At 38.6% G+C, this 18,338-nt stretch overlaps 1 protein-coding gene across 4 annotated transcripts in view; it reads left to right on the forward strand.

Annotated features, from left to right (window-relative positions):
* The window catches only part of ZNF713 (zinc finger protein 713), a 60,500-nt gene that overhangs the window by 21,330 nt on the left and 20,832 nt on the right, over window positions 1-18,338 (forward strand). The window lies entirely within an intron of this gene.

An 18,338-nucleotide genomic window follows, 5' to 3' on the forward strand; every position in this document is an offset into this window, starting at 1 on the left:
CCTACTGCAAGCAAGGAGGAACTGTGTAGAGGACTCACCCGAGGGAAAGAGCAGCCAAAACACAACATCAGAGTGCACACAGCATACACCAGAAACACTTCCTGAAGCACCAGGTTGTGGACAGTGTATGACCCCTTCTTAATACAGTATTACTCTCAGGAGCAGGAAACATAACAAGCTTTCATAACACACAAAAGACAGAAACCTAGACATAAGAACAAGATGGAGGAATTCTCCCCGAAAGAAAGATCAAGAAGAAATCACAGCCAGGGATTTGCTCAAAACAGAAATAAGCAATATAGATGAACAAGAATTTAGAGTAACAGTCAAGAATGCTAGCTGGGCTTGAAAGAAGCATAGAAGACACCAGAGAAACCCTGGCAGAAGAGATAAAAGACCTAAAAACTAGTCAGGCCAAAATAAGAAATGCTATAACTGACATGCAAAACTGACTGGATGTAATCACAATGAGGATGAAAGAAGAAGATCAATAGGTGATATAGAAGATAAAATTATGGAAAATATTGATGCTGAAAAAAAGAGGGAAAGAAAACTATTAGATCACTAAAGTAGACTTAGAGAACACAGTAATTCCACAAAGCACAATAATATCTGTATAAGAAAAGGGGGCAGAAGGTTTCTTTGAACAAAATATACTTCCCTAATCTGAGGACTTCCCTAATCTGGGGAAGGAAACAGGTATTCAAGTCCAAGAGGCACAGAGAACTCCCCTCAAAAATCAACAAAAACAGGTCCACACCAAGACATATCATGGTGAAACTTGCAAAATACAAAGATAATGAGAATTCCAAAACAGCTGGAGACAAAAGGTCCTTAACCTACATGGGTAGCCACATGAGGTTAACAGCAGACCTGTCCACAGAAACTTGGCAGTCCAGAATGGAGTAGCATGATATATTGAACATGCTAAATGGGAAAAATATACAGCCAAGAATACTTTATCCAGTAAGGTTAATCTATTCAGAATAGAAGGAGAGATAAAGAGTTTCCAAGACAAGCAAAAACTAAAGTTATTCAAGAACACTAAGCCAGCTCTGCAAGAAATACTAAAGGGGACCTTTTGAGCACGAGAGACCAAAAGTGACAAAGACTAGAAGGAAAGAGAAATCTACAAGAACAGTGACTTTTAAAGGTAATACAGTGGCAATAAATTCATATTTATCAATAATTACTCTGAATATAAATGGACTAAATGCTCCAATCAAAAGACAAAGGGATTCAAAAAGGATAAAAAAAAAAAAAAGACCCATCACTATGTTGCTTACAGGAGACTCATTTTAGACCCAAAGTCACCTCCACATTGAAAGTGAAAGGAGAACCATCTGTCACTCTAATGTACATCAAAAGAAACCTGGAGTAGTAATCCTTGTATCAGACAAACTAGATTTTAAACCAAAGACTGTAATAAGAGATGCAGAAGGGCACTATATCATAACAAAGGGGTACATCCAACAAGATCTAACCATTGTAAATATTTATGCACTCAACTTGGAAGCAGCCAAATATATAAATCAATTAACAACAAGCTCAAACTCATTGATAATAATACAATAATAGGGGACTTTAACACCCCCATCACAGCAATGGACAGATCATCTAAGCAGAAGATCAGCAAAGAAACAAGGGCTTTGAATAACACACTGGACCAGATGGACTTAGCAGACATATTCAGAGCATTTCATCCTAAAGCAGCAGAATATACATTCTTTTTGAGTGCATATGGAACATTCTCCAGAATAGATCACATACTGGGTCACAAATCAGGCCTCAACACATACAAAAAGGTTGAGATCATACCAGCCATATTTTCAGACCACAATGCTATGAAACTTGAAGTCAACCACAAAAAAAAAAAAAAAAAAAAAAAGGAAAGACCACAAATACATGGAGGTCAAAGAACATCCTACCTAAGAATGAATGGGTTAACCAAGAAATTAAAGGAGAAATTTTTAAAAATACATGGAAACAAATGAAAATGACACAACAATCCAAAACCTTTGGAATGTAGCAAAGGCACTCCTGAGAGGGAAGTATATAGCAATCCAGGCCCTTCTCAAAAAACAAGAAAAGTCTCAAATACACAACCTAACCTTACACTTAAAGGAGCTGGAGAAAATATAGTAAATAAAGGGTAAGTCCAGCAGAAGAAGGGAAGTAATTAAGATTAGATCAGAAATAAATAATATAGAAATAAAAAAAGAAAGTAGAACAGATCAATGAAACTAGGAGCTGATTCTTTCAAAGAATTAACAATATTGATAAACCCCTGGCCACACTTATCAAAAAGAAAAGAGAAGGACCCAAATAAATAAAATCACAAATGAGAGAAGAAAGATCATAGCCAACAGGGCAGAAATATAAACAATTGTAAGAGAATATGAAAAATTATATGCCAACAAATGGGGCAATCGGAAAGAAACGGATGAATTCCTAGAAACATATAATCTACCAGTGAGACAAGAAGATATAGAAAACCTGAACAGACCCATAACCAGCAAGGAAATTGAAGCAGTAATCAAAAATCTCCCAACAGGAGCAAGATGGCAGAGGAGCAGGAGACCTGGATTTGTCTGGTCTCAGGAATTCAGCTGGATAGGGATCAAACCATTCTGAACACCTACGAACTCAACAGGAGATCGAAGAAAAAAATAGCAGCAACTCTCTGAACAGAAAAGCGACCACTTTCTGGAAGGTAGGACTTGCAGAGAAGTGAATCCGAGGTGATATTCGGGAGGATAGACGGCGGGGGAGGGGGCCTCCGTCGGCCGCTTCTGGCAAGTGCTAGAGCCGCAGAGCACAAAATCGGAACTTTTAGAAGTCGGCTCCGCTGAGGGACGTCGCTCCAGTGGATAAGCGGGGGGTGGAACCCTCGCGGGATCAGGACCCTCGGGGTCACAGAAAGACTGGGGGTGCCTGAGTGCGGCAGAGCTCCCAGGTATTGGAGCGGGGAAGCTGGTTTCACAGACAGAGCCGAGGCAAGGGCTCTCAGCTCACGGTTGCCATAAACCGTGATCTGTGGCCCAGTTGAGCCACTGCTCCTCCAGCTGGGACCCAACAAGTAGCAGATCCGAGGAGACGGCGCGGGAACGCACCGCAGGGATCTGCTGGGTTTGGAGACTCCACACGGGGTCGGGTGCCAGCGATAGAAACGCTTGGTCACAGGCCAGGTGAGCACGGAGTGCGGCCGGAGACCAGGAAGATGGGAGTGATTGACTGCTTTTCTCTGGGGGCACACTGAGGAGCAGGGCCCCAAGTTCTTAGCTCCTCCGGGGCAGAGATTGGGAGGCCATCATTTTCACTGTCGTCCTCCAAAGCTGTACGGAAAGCTTGCAGGGAACAAAAGCTCCGGAGAGCAAACCCGAGCAGATTACTTAGCCCGGAGGAGGCAAGGGCGGGGCAATTCCGCCTCCGGCAAAGGCATGTGTAAACCACGGCAACAGGACCCTCCCCCAGAAGATCAGCAAGAACAGCCAGCCAAGACCAACTTTACCGATCAATGAGAACGGCAGAACTCCAGAGCTAGAGGAATACTGCACATAGAATCCATGGCTTTTTTCCCATGATTCTTTAGTATTTAAAAGTTAATTTTTTAACTGTTTTTTTATTTTTCCTTTTCCCTTAACCAACATCTTATCCCTTTTTTAAAATACATTTTTATTTTTCATTTTTGAGTCATATTGGTTTTTTTTAAGATTTTTTATTTGAGAGAGCGAGAATGAGAGAGAGAGAGAGCACATGAGAGGGGGGAGGGTTGGAGGGAGAAGCAGACTCCCCGCTGAGCGGGGAGACCGATGCGGGACTCGATCCCGGGACTCCAGGATCATGACCCGAGCCGAAGGCAGTCGCTTAACCGACTGAGCCACCCAGGTGCCCTTTAGAGTCATACTGTATCCCTTCGTAGTAGTTACGCTTATTTTTGGCATATATATATATGTTGTTCTTTCTTTAAAATTTTGAGATACAGGTTCTTCTAACAGGTCAAAATATACCCTAAATCTCTAGTGTATGGCTTTGTGCTCGTCTCCTGTCTGATCACATTCTCTCCCTTTTTTTTTTTAAATCCTCTTCTCTCTTTTTCCAAACAACTTCTTACCAATTCCTTTTATAAAATTTTTTATAATTTTCATCTTTACACTCATATTCCATCCCTTCATCATAACCCTTATTTTTGTACATATATAAGTTTTTCTTTCTTTAAAATTTTGGGAGGCACTTTCTTCTAACAGAGCAAAATACACCCAAAATCTAGTGTGTGGCACTGATATATGCACCAGCCTGATCATATTTGATCATATTCTATTTTTTTGTTCTGTTTTTTTTGTTTGTTTTATTCTGTTTTTCTTTTTATCTTTATTTTCTTTTTCTTTTTTCTTTCTTTCCCTTTCCTTTCCTCTGGTTTCAGGTCTTTTCTGATTTGTTTAGAGTATATTTTCTGGGGACATTTTTACCCTGTTAGCATTTTGTTCTCTCATTCATCTATTCTCCTCTGGACAAAATGACAAGATGGAAAAAATCACCCCAAAAAAAAGAACAAGAGGCAGTACTGACTGCCAGGGACCTAATCAACACGGACATTAGTAAGATGTTGGAACTAGAGTTCAGAATGATGATTTTAAAGATACTAGCTGGGCTTGAGAAAAGCATGGAAGATATTAGAGAAACCCTTTCTGGGGAAATAAAGAACTAAAATCTAACCAGGTTGAAATCAAAAAGGCTATTAATGAGGTGCAATCAAAATGGGGGCACTAACTGCTAGGATAAACGAGGCAGAAGAGAGAATCAGTGATATAGAAGACCAAATGATGGAAAATAAAGAAGCTGAGAAAAAGAGATAAACAACTACTGGATCACAAGGGCAGAATTCAAGTGATAAGTGATACCATTAGACCAAACATTAGAATAATTGGGATCCAGAAGAAGAGAGAGAGGGGCAGAAAGTATATTGGAGCAAATTATAGCAGAGAACTTCCCTAATTTGGGGAAGGAAACAGGCATCAAAATCCAGGAGGCACAGAGAACCACCCTCAAAATCAATAAAAATAGGTCAACACCCCAACATCTAATAGTAAAACTTATGAGTCTCAGAGACAAAGAGAAAATCTTGAAAGCAGCGTGGGAGAAGAGATATGTAACCTACAATGGTAGAAACATTAGATTGGCAACTTCAACAACAAAATCTATCCACAGAGATCTGGCAGGCCAGAAAGGACTGGCATGATATATTGAGAGCACTAAACGAGAAAAATATGTAGCCAAGAATACTATATCCAGCTAGGCTGTCATTGAAAATAGAAGGAGAGATAAAAAGCTTCCAGGACAAACAAAAACAAGGAATTTGCAAACACGAAACCAGCCCTACAAGAAATATTGAAAGGGGTCCTCTAAGCAAAGAGAGAGCCTAAAAGCAGCATAGACCAGAAAGGAATGTACAGTACAGTCACCTTATGTACAGACAATGTACAGTAACAGTCACCTTACAGGCAATACAATGGCACTAAATTCATATCTTTCAATAGTTACCCTGAATGTAAATGGGCTAAATGCCCCAATCAAAACACAAAGGCTATCAGATTGGATTAAAAAACAAGACCCATAGATACGCTATCTGCAAGAGACTCATTTTAGACCCAAAGACACCCCCAGATTGAAAGTGAGGGGGTGGAAAACCATTTACCATGCTAATGGACACCAAAAGAAAGCTGGGGTGGCAATCCTTATATCAGACAAATTAGATTTTAAACCAAGGACTGTAATAAGAGATGAGGAATGACACTATATCCTACTTAAAGGGCCTATCCAACAAGAAGATCTAGCAATTGTAAATATCTATGCCCCGAACAAGGGAGCAGCCAATTATATAAGGCAATTAATAACAAAAGCAAAGAAACACATTGACAACAATACAATAATAGTGGGGGACTTTAACACCCCCCTCACTGAAATGGACAGATCATCTAAGCAAAAGATCAACAAGGAAATAAAGACTTTAAATGACACACTGGACCAAATGGACTTCACAGACATATTCAGATCATTCCATCCCAAAGCAACGGAGTACACATTCTTCTCTAGTGCCCACACAACATTCTCCAGAATAGTTCACATCCTAAGTCACAAATCAAGTCTCAACCCATACCAAAAGATTGGGATTATTCCCTGCATATTTTCAGATGACAGTGCTTTGAAACTAGAACTCATTCACAAGAGGAAAGTCAGAAAGAACTAAAATACATGGAGGCTAAAGAGCATCCTACTAAAGAATGATGAGTCAACCAGGAAATTAAGGAAGAACTTTTAAAAATCATGGAAACAAATGAAAATGAAAACACAACTGTTCAAAATGTTTGGGTTGCAGCAAAGGCAGTCCTAAGAGGAAAGTATATAGCAATACAAGCCTTTCTAAAGAAACAAGAAAGGTCTCAAATACACAACCTAACCCTACACCTAAAAGAGCTAGAGAAAAAACAGCAAATAAAGCCTAAACGCAGCAGGAGAAGAGAAATCATAAACATCAGAGCAGAAATCCATGAAATAGTAACCAAAAGAACAGTAGAACAGATCAATGAAACTAGGAGCTGGTTCTTTGAAAGAATTAACAAGATTGATAAACCACTGGCCAGACTTATCAAAAAGAAAAGAGAAATGACCCAAATCGACAAAATCATGAATGAAAGAAGAGAGATCACAACCAACACTAAAGAAATACAAACAATTATAAGAACATACTATGAGCAACTATATGCCAGCAAATTAGATAACCTGGAAGAAATGGATGCATTCCTAGAGATGTATCAACTACCAAAACTGAACAAGGAAGAAACAGAAAACCTAAACAGACCTATAACCACTAAGGAAATTGAATCAGTCATCAAAAATCTCCCAACAAACAAAAGCCCAGGACCAGATGGCTTCCCAGGGGAATTCTACCAAACATTTAAGAAGAATTAATACCTATTCTGAAACTGTTCCAAAAAATAGAAATGGAAGAAAAACTTCCAAACTCGTTTTATGAGGCCAACATTACCTTGATTCCCAAACCAGACAAAGACCCCATCAAAAAAGAGAATTACAGACTAATATCCTTGATGAACATGGATGCAAAAATTCTCACCAAAATACTAGCCAATAGGATCCAACAGTACATTAAAAGGATTATTCCCCATGACCAAGTGGGATTTATCCCTGGGCTGCAAGGTTGGTTCAACACCCGCAAATCAATCGACGTGATACAATACATTAACAAAAGAAAGAACAAGAATCTTATGATTCTCTCAATAGATGCAGAAAAAGTATTTGACAAAGTACAGCATCCTTTCTTGATCAAAACTCTTCAGAGTATAGGGATAGAGGGTACATACCTCAATATCATAAAAGCCATCTATGAAAAACCTACAGCGAATATCATTCTCAATGGGGAAAAAACTGAGAGCTTTCCCCCTAAGGTCAGGAACACGGCAGGGATGTCCACTACACCACTGCTCTTCAACACAGTATTAGAAGTCTTAGCCACAGCAATCAGACAACAAAAAGAAATCAAAGGCATCCAAATCGGCAAAGAGGAAGTCAAACTCTCACTCTTTGCAGATGATATGATACTTTCTGTGGGAAAACCCAAAAGACTCCACCCCAAAACTGCTAGAACTCATACAGGAATTCAGGCAAGTGGCAGGATATAAAATCAATGCACAGAAATCAGTGGCTTTCCTATACACCAACAACAAGACAGAAGAAAGACAAATTAAGGAGTCGATCCCATTTACAATTGCACCCAAAACCATAAGATACCTAGGAATAAATCTAACCAAAGAGGCAAAGGACCTGTACTCAGGAAACTATAAAATACTCATGAACGAAATTGAGGAAGACACAAAGAAATGGAAAAACGTTCCATGCTCATGGATTGGAAGAACAAATATTGTGAAGATGTCAATGCTACCTAGAGCAATCTACCCATTCAGTGCAATCCCCATCAAAATACCATGCACTTTTTTCAATGAAATGGAACAAATAATCCCCAAATTTGTATGGAACCAGAAGAGACATCGAATAGCCAGAGGAATGTTGAAAAAGAAAAGCAAAGCTGGCGGCATCACAATTCCAGACTTCCAGCTCTATTACAAAGCTGTCATCATCAAGACAGTGTGGTACTGGCACAAAAACAGACACATAGATCAATGGAACAGAATAGAGAGCCCAGAAATGGACCCTCAACTCTATGGTCAACTAATCTTTGACAAAGCAGGAAGGAATGTCCAATGGAAAAAAGACAGTCTCTTCAACAAATGGTGCTGGGAAAATTAGACAGCCACATGCAGGAGAAGGAAACTGGACCATTTCCTTACACCACACACAATAGACTCCAAATGGTTGAAAGACCTAAATGTGAGACAGGAGTCCATCAAAATCCTAAAGGAGAACACAGGCAGCAACCTCTTCGACCTTAGCCACAGCAACTTCTTTCAAAAACATCGCCAAAGGCAAGGGAAGCAGGGCAAAAATGAACTACTGGGACTTCATCAAGATAAAAAGCTTTTGCACAGCAAAAGAAACAGTCCACAAAACCAAAAGACAACCGACAGAATGGGAGAAGATATTTGCAAATGACACATCAGATAAAGGGCTAGTATCCAAAATCTATAAAGAACTTATCAAACTCAACACCCAAAGAACAAATAATCCAATCAAGAAGTGGGCAGAAGACATGAACAGACATTTTTCCAAAGAAGACATCCAAATGGCCAACAGACACATGAAAAAGTGCTCAACATCGCTCGGCATCAGGGAAATCCAAATCAAAACCAAAATCCAAATCAAAAAATGAGATACCACCTCACACCAGTCAGAATGGCTAAAATTAACAGGTCAGGAAACGACAGATGTTGGCAGGGATGCGGAGGAAGGAGAACCCTCCTACACTGTTGGTGGGAATGCAAGCTGGTGCAACCACTCTGGAAAACAGTATGGAGGTTCCTCAAAAAGTTGAAAAGAGAGCTGCCATATGATCCAACAATTGCACTACTGGGTATTTACCCCAAAGATACAAATGTAGGAATCCGAAGGGGTACGTGCACCCCGATGCTTATAGTAGCGATGTCCACAATAGCCCAACTCTGGAAAGAGCCAAGATGTCCATTGACAGATGAATGGATAAAGAAGATGTGGTATATATATAGAATGGAATATTATGTAGCCATCAAAAGGAATGAGATCTTGCCATTTGCAACGACGTGGATGGAACTGGAGGGTGTTATGCTGAATGAAGTAAGTCAATCAGAGAAAGACATGTATCATATGACCTCGCTGATATGGGGAATTCTTAATCTCAGGAAACAAACTGAGGGTTGCTGGAGTTGGAGGGGGGAGGTTGGGGTGGCTGGGTGATAGACATTGGGGAGGGTATGTGCTATGGTGAACGCTGTGAATTGTGCAAGACTGTTGAATCACAGATCTGTACCTCTGAAACAAATAATACAATATATGTTAAGAAAAAAGAAAAAATAAGAAGATAGCAGGAAGGGAAGAATGAAGGGGGGGAAATTGGAGGGGGAGACGAACCATGAGAGACAATGGACTCTGAAAAACCAACTGAGGGTTCTAGAGGGGAGGGGGGTGGGAGGATGGGTTAGCCTCATGATGGGGATTGGGGAGGGTATGTTCTGCATGGAGCACTGGGTGTTATGCACAAACAATGAATCATGGAACACTACATGAAAAACTAATGATGCAATGTATGGTGATTAACATAACAATACTTTTTTTAAAAAAATCGCCCAACAAACAAGAGTTCAGGACCAGATGGCTTCCCAGGGGAATTCTACCAAACAGTTAAAGAATAATTAATACCTATTCTCTGAACCTGTTCCACAAATTACAAATGGAAGGAAAACTTCCACGCTCATTCTGAGTCCAGCATTACCTTGATTCCAAAACCAGATAAAGACCTCAATAAAAAAGAGAATTACAGACCAATATCCCTGATGAGCATGGAATCAAAAATTCTCAACAAGATACTAGCAATAGAATCCAACAATACATTAAAAGAATTATTCACCACAGCAAGTGGGATTTATCCCTGGGCTTCAGGGATGTTTCAGCATCTGCAAATCAATCAATTTGATACACCACATTAATTAAAGAAAGGATAAGAATCATATGATCCCCTCAGTAAATGCAGAAAAAGCATTTGACAAAGTACAGCATTCTTTCTTGATAAAAAACCCTCAAGAAAGTAGGGATAGAAGGAACATACCTCAACATCATAAAAGCCATATACAAAAGACCCACAGCAAATACCATCCTCAATGGGGAAAAATTGAGAGCTTTTCCCCTAAGGTCAGCAATACGACAGAAATGTCCACTCTCACCACTGTTGTTCATAATAGTACTGCAAGTCCTAACCTCAGCAATAAGACAACAAAAAGAAATAAAAGGCATCCAAATCAGCCAAGAAGAAGCCAAACTTTCACTTTTTGCAGACAACATGATCCTCTATGTAGAAAACCCAAAAGGCTCCACCAAAAAAGTCCTAGAACTGATACAAGAATTCAGTAAAGTGGCAGGATATAAAATCAATGCACAGAAGTCAGTTGCATTTCTATACACCAACAATGAAGCTGCAGAAAGAGAAATCAAGCAATTGATCCCATTTACAATTGAACCAAAAACCGTAAGATACCTAGGAATAAACCTAACTAAAGAGGTAAAAGGTCTGTACTCTGAAAACTGTGGAACACTTATGAATGAAATTGAGGAAGACACAAAGAAATTGAAAAACATTCCATGCTATGGATTGGAAGAACAAATATTGTTAAAATGTCTATGCTAAAAGAAATGTGGTTCATATAGGCAATGGACTATTACTCAGCCATCAGAAAGGATGAATACCCATCATTTGCATCGAAATGGATGGAACTAGAGGGGATTATGCTAAGTGAAATATGTCAAACAGAGAAAGACAATTATCATATGATTTCACTCATATGTGGAACATAAGAAATAGTGGGAAGGACCAAAGGGGAAGGGAGGGAAAACTGAATGGGAAGAAATCAGAGACGGAGACAAACCATGGGAGACTCTGGACTCCAGGAACCAAACTGAGGGTTACAAAAGGGAGGGGTTGGAGGGGATGGGGTAACCGGGTGATGGGTATTAAGGAGGGCATATGGAGTGATGAGCACTGGGTGTTATGTGCAACTAATGAATCGGTGAACACTATATCTCAAAAGCCAATGATGTACTATATGTTGGCTAATTGAACATAATAAAAAAAGTGAAAAAAAAGTCTATGCTATCCAAAGCTATCTACACATTCAATGCAATCCCTATCAAAATACCATCAACATTTTTCACAGAGCTGGAACAAACAATCTTAAATTTGTCTGGGACCAGAAAAGATCCTAAATAGTCAAATTGAAAAAGAAAACCAAAGTGGGGGGCATCACAATGCCTGACTTCAGGCTATATTACAAAGCTGTGATCACCAAGACAGCATGGTTTTGGCACAAAAACAGACACATAGATCAGTGGAACAGAATAGAGAACCCAGAAGTGGACCCGCAACTGTATGGCCAGCTAATCTTTGACAAAACAGGAAAGAATATCCAATGGAAAAAAGACAGTTTCTTCAACAAATGGTGTTAGGAAAACTGGACAGCCACATGCAGAAGAATGAAACCAAAACACCTTCTTATACCATACACTAAAATAAATTCAAAATGGATGAAAGACCGAATTGTGTTACAGGAAACCATCAAAATCCTAGAGGAGAACACAGGCAGCAACCTCTTTGACCTCAGCTATAGCAACTTCTTACTCGACATCACTACAAGGAAAGGGAAACGCAAAAAAAAAAAAAAAAAAGGCTATTGAGACTTCATCGAGATAAAAAGCTTCTACACAGTGAAGGAAACAAAACTAAAAGACACCCTACAGAATGGGAGAAGGTATTTGCAAACGACATATCTGGTAAAGGGTTAGTATCCAAAATCTATAAAGAACTTAAACTCAACACCCAAACAAAACAAATAACCCAGTTAAGAAACGGGCAGAAGATACGAATAGACACTTTTCCAAAAAAGACATCCCGATGGCTAACACACATGAAAATATGCTCAACATCACTCCTCATCAGGGAAATACAAATCAAAACCATTATGAGATTCCACCTCACACCTGTCAGGATGGGTAAGATTAACAACCCAGGAAACAACAGATGCTGGTGAGAATGGGGAGAAAGGGGAACCCTCTTGGTACTGTTGGTCAGAATGTAAACTAGTGCAGCCACTCTGGATAACAGTATGGAGGTTCCTCAAAATGTTAAAAATAGAACTACCCTACACTCCAGCAATTGCACTACTAGGTATTTACCCAAAGGATACAAAAATACAGATTTGGAGGGACACATGCACCCCAATGTTTATAGCAGCATTATCAACAATAGCCAAACTATGGTGAGACCCCCCAATATCCACTGATGAATGAATTAAGAAGATGTGGTATATATATATATATATATATATATATATATATATATATATATATAATGGAATATGACTCAACCATCAAAAAGAATGAAATCTTGGGATGCCTGTGTGGCTCAGTTAAGTGTCTGCCTTCAGCTCAGGTCATGATCCCAGCATCCTGGGATCAAGTCCCACATCAGGCTTGCCCAGCCGTGAGCCTGCTTCTCCCTCTGCCAGCCACTCCCTCTGCTTGTGCTCACTCTCTCTCTAATAAATAAATAAAATCTTAAAAAAAAAAAAGAATGAAATCTTAGCACTTGCAATGATGTGGATGGAGCTAGAGTATATTATGCTAAGTGAAATAAGTCAGTCAGAGAAAGACAAATACTATATGATCTCACTCATATGTGGCATTCAAGAAAGGAAACAGATGAACATATGGGAAAGGGGGAAAGAAAAAGAGAGGGAAACAAGCCATAAGAGACTCTTAGGGTAGAGAACAAACTACGGTTGATGGGGGGAGGTCGGTGGAAGATGGGCTAAGTGGGAGACAGGTATTAAGGAGGACACTTTATGTTGAGCACTAGTAATGTATGTAAAGTGAGGAATCACTGAATTCTATTCCAGAAACCAGTATTGCACTCTATGTTAACTACCTAAAATTTAAATAAAAGAAACAGCAAATTAATTAATTAAATCAAAACATGGGGATGTAAGGTATAGAAGGGGGACTATAATCAATAATATTGTATGGCAGATTTGAAAGTTGCTAAGAAAGTAAATCTTAAAAGTTTTCATCAGAGAAAAAGTGTGGTCACTTTGTATGGTGACAGATGGTAATAGACTTAATATGGTTATCATTTTTCAATGTATACAAATGTGGAATCATTATGTTGTACACCTGAAACTAACATAATCTACCTCAATTATACTTCAATAAGAAATGGGAGAATTTCCTTATAACTTTCACTGAGGAAAGACTTTATAATTACTGGGAATCCAGAAGCCATAAAAGAAAAGATTGATGGGTTCAACTCCTTAAAAATATCCAAAAAATCTGCATGACAAAAGAAACTATAAGCAAAGTAAAAAGACATTGTCAAATGAAGAAAAATATTTTGCCACTCAAATTAACTGTGGGCTAATCTTTGAAATATACAAAACACTCCTCTAAATCAATGAGGAAAGGAGTCCAATTAAAAAGTTGACAACATAAAAAGACAATTCACAGAAAAGAAAATTCAGATCTCAAACACAATATGTTCACCTATACTCATAACAAGAAGAAATTTAAATTAAAACTAGAGAAAGCTTGATATTTTATCACTAATCCACAAGCTTGGTAACATAGTCTCTTCACAAAGCTTTTGGGGAAACAGGCACTCTCTTATACTGCTGGTATGAGTGTGTGACAAGTTGCATTTTCAGAAAAATGGCCAAAACACCATTTCCCATCGGAAACACTTTCTTTACAATGTGACTTTGATACACATTGCATCAAGAGATATTTAGGTCTATATTCCCTCATTGAATCTGGGCAAGCCTGTGACCAGTGGAAGTGAAGCTATATGACTTCCAAGGCAAGTCAAAAAGCAGTAAGACTTTCACCTCATCCTCCTCAGATGCTTGCTCTAAGTCCAGCTACCTTGTCTAAAGAAAGCCAGGCAGCCCATGAAGAAGCCCACCTGGAGAGGAACTAATGTTCACAGCTGAGTCTTGCCCAAATTGCAGATTTGTAAGCAAAACAAATGATAATTGCTGTTTTAATCCCCTACATGTTAGGGTGGTTTATTACACACCCCACTGATAGATAAATTATCTATCTGTTACAGATTTTGGTACCTGGAAGTGGGGTACTGTCAAAACAGAGACCTAGAACATATGGCATTGGCTTTTTAACAGAGTTAATTGAGCAATGGACAGAGGATAGAAAGGAAAAGACAGCGAAATCATAAAGGGCTTCAAGGAGAGTTAGTGGAAGCCTAAAGGACCTTTGTCAGAGCTTAAAAGCTAGTAAAGAAAGTGTTGTTCTGAGCTGGGGGAAAGGAGACCTTCAAAGAAGAAATATTGAGCAACATTATCACCTTTATAACAAGGAAAATAGAAAATATACTTCCGAGCTCAATGATCTATCTAAGGTGATTATCAAGTAGAAAATTGAAAGCCCCAACTGTTTTAGGGTTCCAGATACCTAAAGCAAAATGTAAAAGAAAAAGCATAATCTAAAAAAAGAACTGTTAAATATAAAGAAACTAGGAGTTACTGGGTTTGGAAATAAAACTTTCTCATTCACACCTCTCAACATGTGCACAGTTTAGCTGCATTTTAGAATTTCGATGAACTGCTGTTTCCTTGAGTGGGGGTGTCTCCAGTGGTTATTTCTGTGCCTTTCCCACCATTGTAAATGGGGGGAGGGGGGATTTGAGGATGGGGCCAAATAACTACTTCTTTAGTTAACAGGTCATGATATAGAGAGAAAGCATTCAAGGAACCATACCTGAGGATCTACACTCTAAGATCCTGATCTGTATGTGGATCTAATTTAGATGACAAAATCCTGGACTTCAAGCCAGGATATGGAATGAAACTAGGGGGTCTTGGGGAAGAAGATGGGTGCTTTTTGTATGTGGGAAGGATGTGATTTTTTTTTTTTTAAGTAAGCTCATATCCAGAGTGGAGCCCAGTGCAGGGCTTGAACTCACAACCCCGAGATCAACAACTGAGCTGAGATCAAGAGTAACTGACTGAGCCACCCAGGCACCCCTGAGTTTTTATATTCTGGAAGGTAGACTGTGGCAGAGAGTATTTTCCAAAAATGGCATAATTTCTCCCATCCCACAGGCGCCTCTTATAATGTAACTTAAAAACTTCATCAAGAGGTGAGGGACTGTCTCCCCCTTGGATCTGGGCAGGCTTGTGACTATAGGAGAAGTAAGTGACGTGACCACTGAGGGTGGATCATAAAAGGTGATTCTCTTGTGAATTTGATACTCAGGATCCAACTACCATGTCATGAAGAAGCCAAAGCAGGCTGTTCAAAGGCCCATAAAAAAGAGACTGAGGCCCCTGACTGTGCACCCATCTGACAGCCAGCACCAACTTGTCAGCCTTATGAGCAAGCCATCTTAAAATTGAGTCTTATGGCCCAAAGTTAAGCCACCCCAGCTGAAACCAAATGGGACAAAGATAAGCTAGCCCCACTGAGTCCTGCCTGTGTTCTGGATTTTGTGAGCAAAATAAATGGTGGTTGTTGTTTTGAGCTACTAAATTTTGGGGTAGTTTAGATCCTATAACAATAGATTGTTATAAGATGTAAATTAATAGAACCCTTATAAATAGAGATCAGTTTGACAATATATATCAGAATTCCAGATTCATATATTCTTTTACTAGATATCTTTGGGAAATTGATTCTTCAGATAGACTTGTTCACAGTTGCAAAATAATATACATACAAGATAATTCATTGTAACATTATTTATAATAGCAAGAGTAGAAAACAGCTAAAATGTTTAATAGATGTGTAACTATTCAGTGAAAAAAGCGAAAATGCAAAAGTATAGTACACTATTTTTTGCGTAAGAAAGAAGAAATAAAAACATATATATATATACATATATATATATATATATATATATATATATATATATATATATATATATTCACATGTATTTGCTCATTTGAGCAAAAAGGAACACCAGAAAGTTGAAATTCAGTCTGAGATTGGTTGCCAACAGGGCTTGAATGAGAAGGAGTGAAAAAAAAGATAGATGAAAAGGTTGGGGGGGGTTGTTGGTTGTTGAGGAAAAGGAGGGAGAATGGGAGGAGGGCCTAAAATTGAATGCAAGCAAAAACAAATGAACCAAACTGTATTTCAAATTACCGACATGGCCACACTGAAGGAAACAGGAAAAGGAGTTAACCTTTAAGCCTAAATAGTTGGGACTCTTACCCCAGAGGCTAAAAGCAAAGCAACTGTGAACACTGAACTGGTAGGCTTCTTTTGTGCAGAGGCATGAGTTGGCATGAAAAGAGAAAAGGATAGAGTGAACTCTGCCACGTTGGATTAGAATTAGAGGTATCAGTGTGAACTCATGGGTCTTAATCCATATAGCTATGTGTAGAAATGATTGTGGTGACGTGTGTGTGTGTTCATGTATACATACGTCATTACATACATATCTCTGTTTCCCAGATACAACCACTGAGGGGCCTAGGAGCAATAATATCCCAATAGCATTGAACATACCTAGTACCCATAACTTAGTTTTTAAATGCCATTCTCCATTAAAAGGAACTAGACATAACACTCAGTATTTGACCAACAGAACAGAGCATGAGACACTGCAACCCTGCAGATCCTCTAGTTAGAAGCAGAGCCATTCAGTATTTGACCATTAGAAGGAACCAGGGATCCTTGGAGAAATGGCTAATTCCAGCTGTGAGGCAAAAAAGCACAAAATGTACCTTGAAAGAATGTTTTTCTGTACCCAAAAGTAAAATGCTCAAAAAATGATAGGGATATGTCAAAAAGACGTGGAAGCCAGTTTGAAGGGCTCCTACTGGCTTAATCTAGGACAATCTGAGCATTAAAATAAGTAGTGATAACAAATGATTATAACTCATTGAATATAATAAGTGAATAAGTCCACCCAATATAAATTAATTAATGAATAAGAAGGGAAGCCTCTTCATCACAGTAGAAAGCCAACTTATACAAAGAATGATAGATTTAGAAAAGCACCATTTAGCAAATATCATAATTATAATTGATTCAGGCAAGAAGTATCAGTGCTAAAACTACTGGATAAAAGTTTGAGGAAGAACTAAATATTTACACAGTCTCAAAGTATCTCCCCCACAAGATACTTATTAATTACAGGATGAAATAGTAATTTTGCAGTGGATATTACTGGTAGATAACCACTTTAACGACATTACCAAAGTTAACGTTGTCAGGAATGGAACTAGTCAATAATGTGCCTCTTGATGATTCACTGAGAAGAATCGAGTATCCTTTCTGTGCTATCCCTGCCGAAAGTGTATGGTGTGAATCTACTCATGAGGAGACATTAGAGAAGCCCAAACTGAGGTTTATTCTCAAAATAACAAGCCTGTCCTTTTCCAAATATCTGTTATAAAATGTAAAGAAAGGCTCAGTAACTGTTACAGATTAAAGGAGACAAAAGATAGAAAACAAATGCAGTGCATGGTCTTGAATTTTCTTTTGTTATAAAGGACATTTAGTGGAATCTGAATAAGCATATGGTTTAGACAACAGTACTGTATCAATGTTAATTTCCTGATTTTGATCACTGTGCTATTGTTACGTAAGAGAATTCCTTGTTTTTAAAATATAGGCATACCTTGGAGATATGATGGGTTCGGTTTCGGACTACTGCAATAAAGCAACTATCAAATGAAAAAAAAAGAATTCCTTGTTTTTAGAGAATAAACACTGAATTTTTTAGAGGCAAAGGGACATGATATCTGCAACTTACATTTAAACAGTCTAGAAAAATTATAGAAAGAAAAAGGGAGAGAAGAGGGAGGAATTTTTTTATTCTTGCAACTTTTCTTTGAGTCTGAAATTATGTCAGAATATTTTTAGTTTAAAAACAATAATGAAGCCATATCCTAATATGTCTGAAATGGAAAGATTTCCAGCATTAAATTATTAAGTTAAAAAACAATGTATACAATACATTACCTTTGAAGTAAAAAAAAAAAGTGGGAGGAAATGAGAATCCATATTCATGTTTGCATAAAGAATTCTGGGGAAATACACTAAAAACTATGAATAGTGATTAGGAGTAAGAGCTGGATGGAGAGGAAAGAAGCCTGGGAGAGAGCTTT

This window comes from Zalophus californianus, chromosome 10, assembly GCF_009762305.2.
Source record: "Zalophus californianus isolate mZalCal1 chromosome 10, mZalCal1.pri.v2, whole genome shotgun sequence".
NCBI lineage: Eukaryota > Metazoa > Chordata > Mammalia > Carnivora > Otariidae > Zalophus > Zalophus californianus.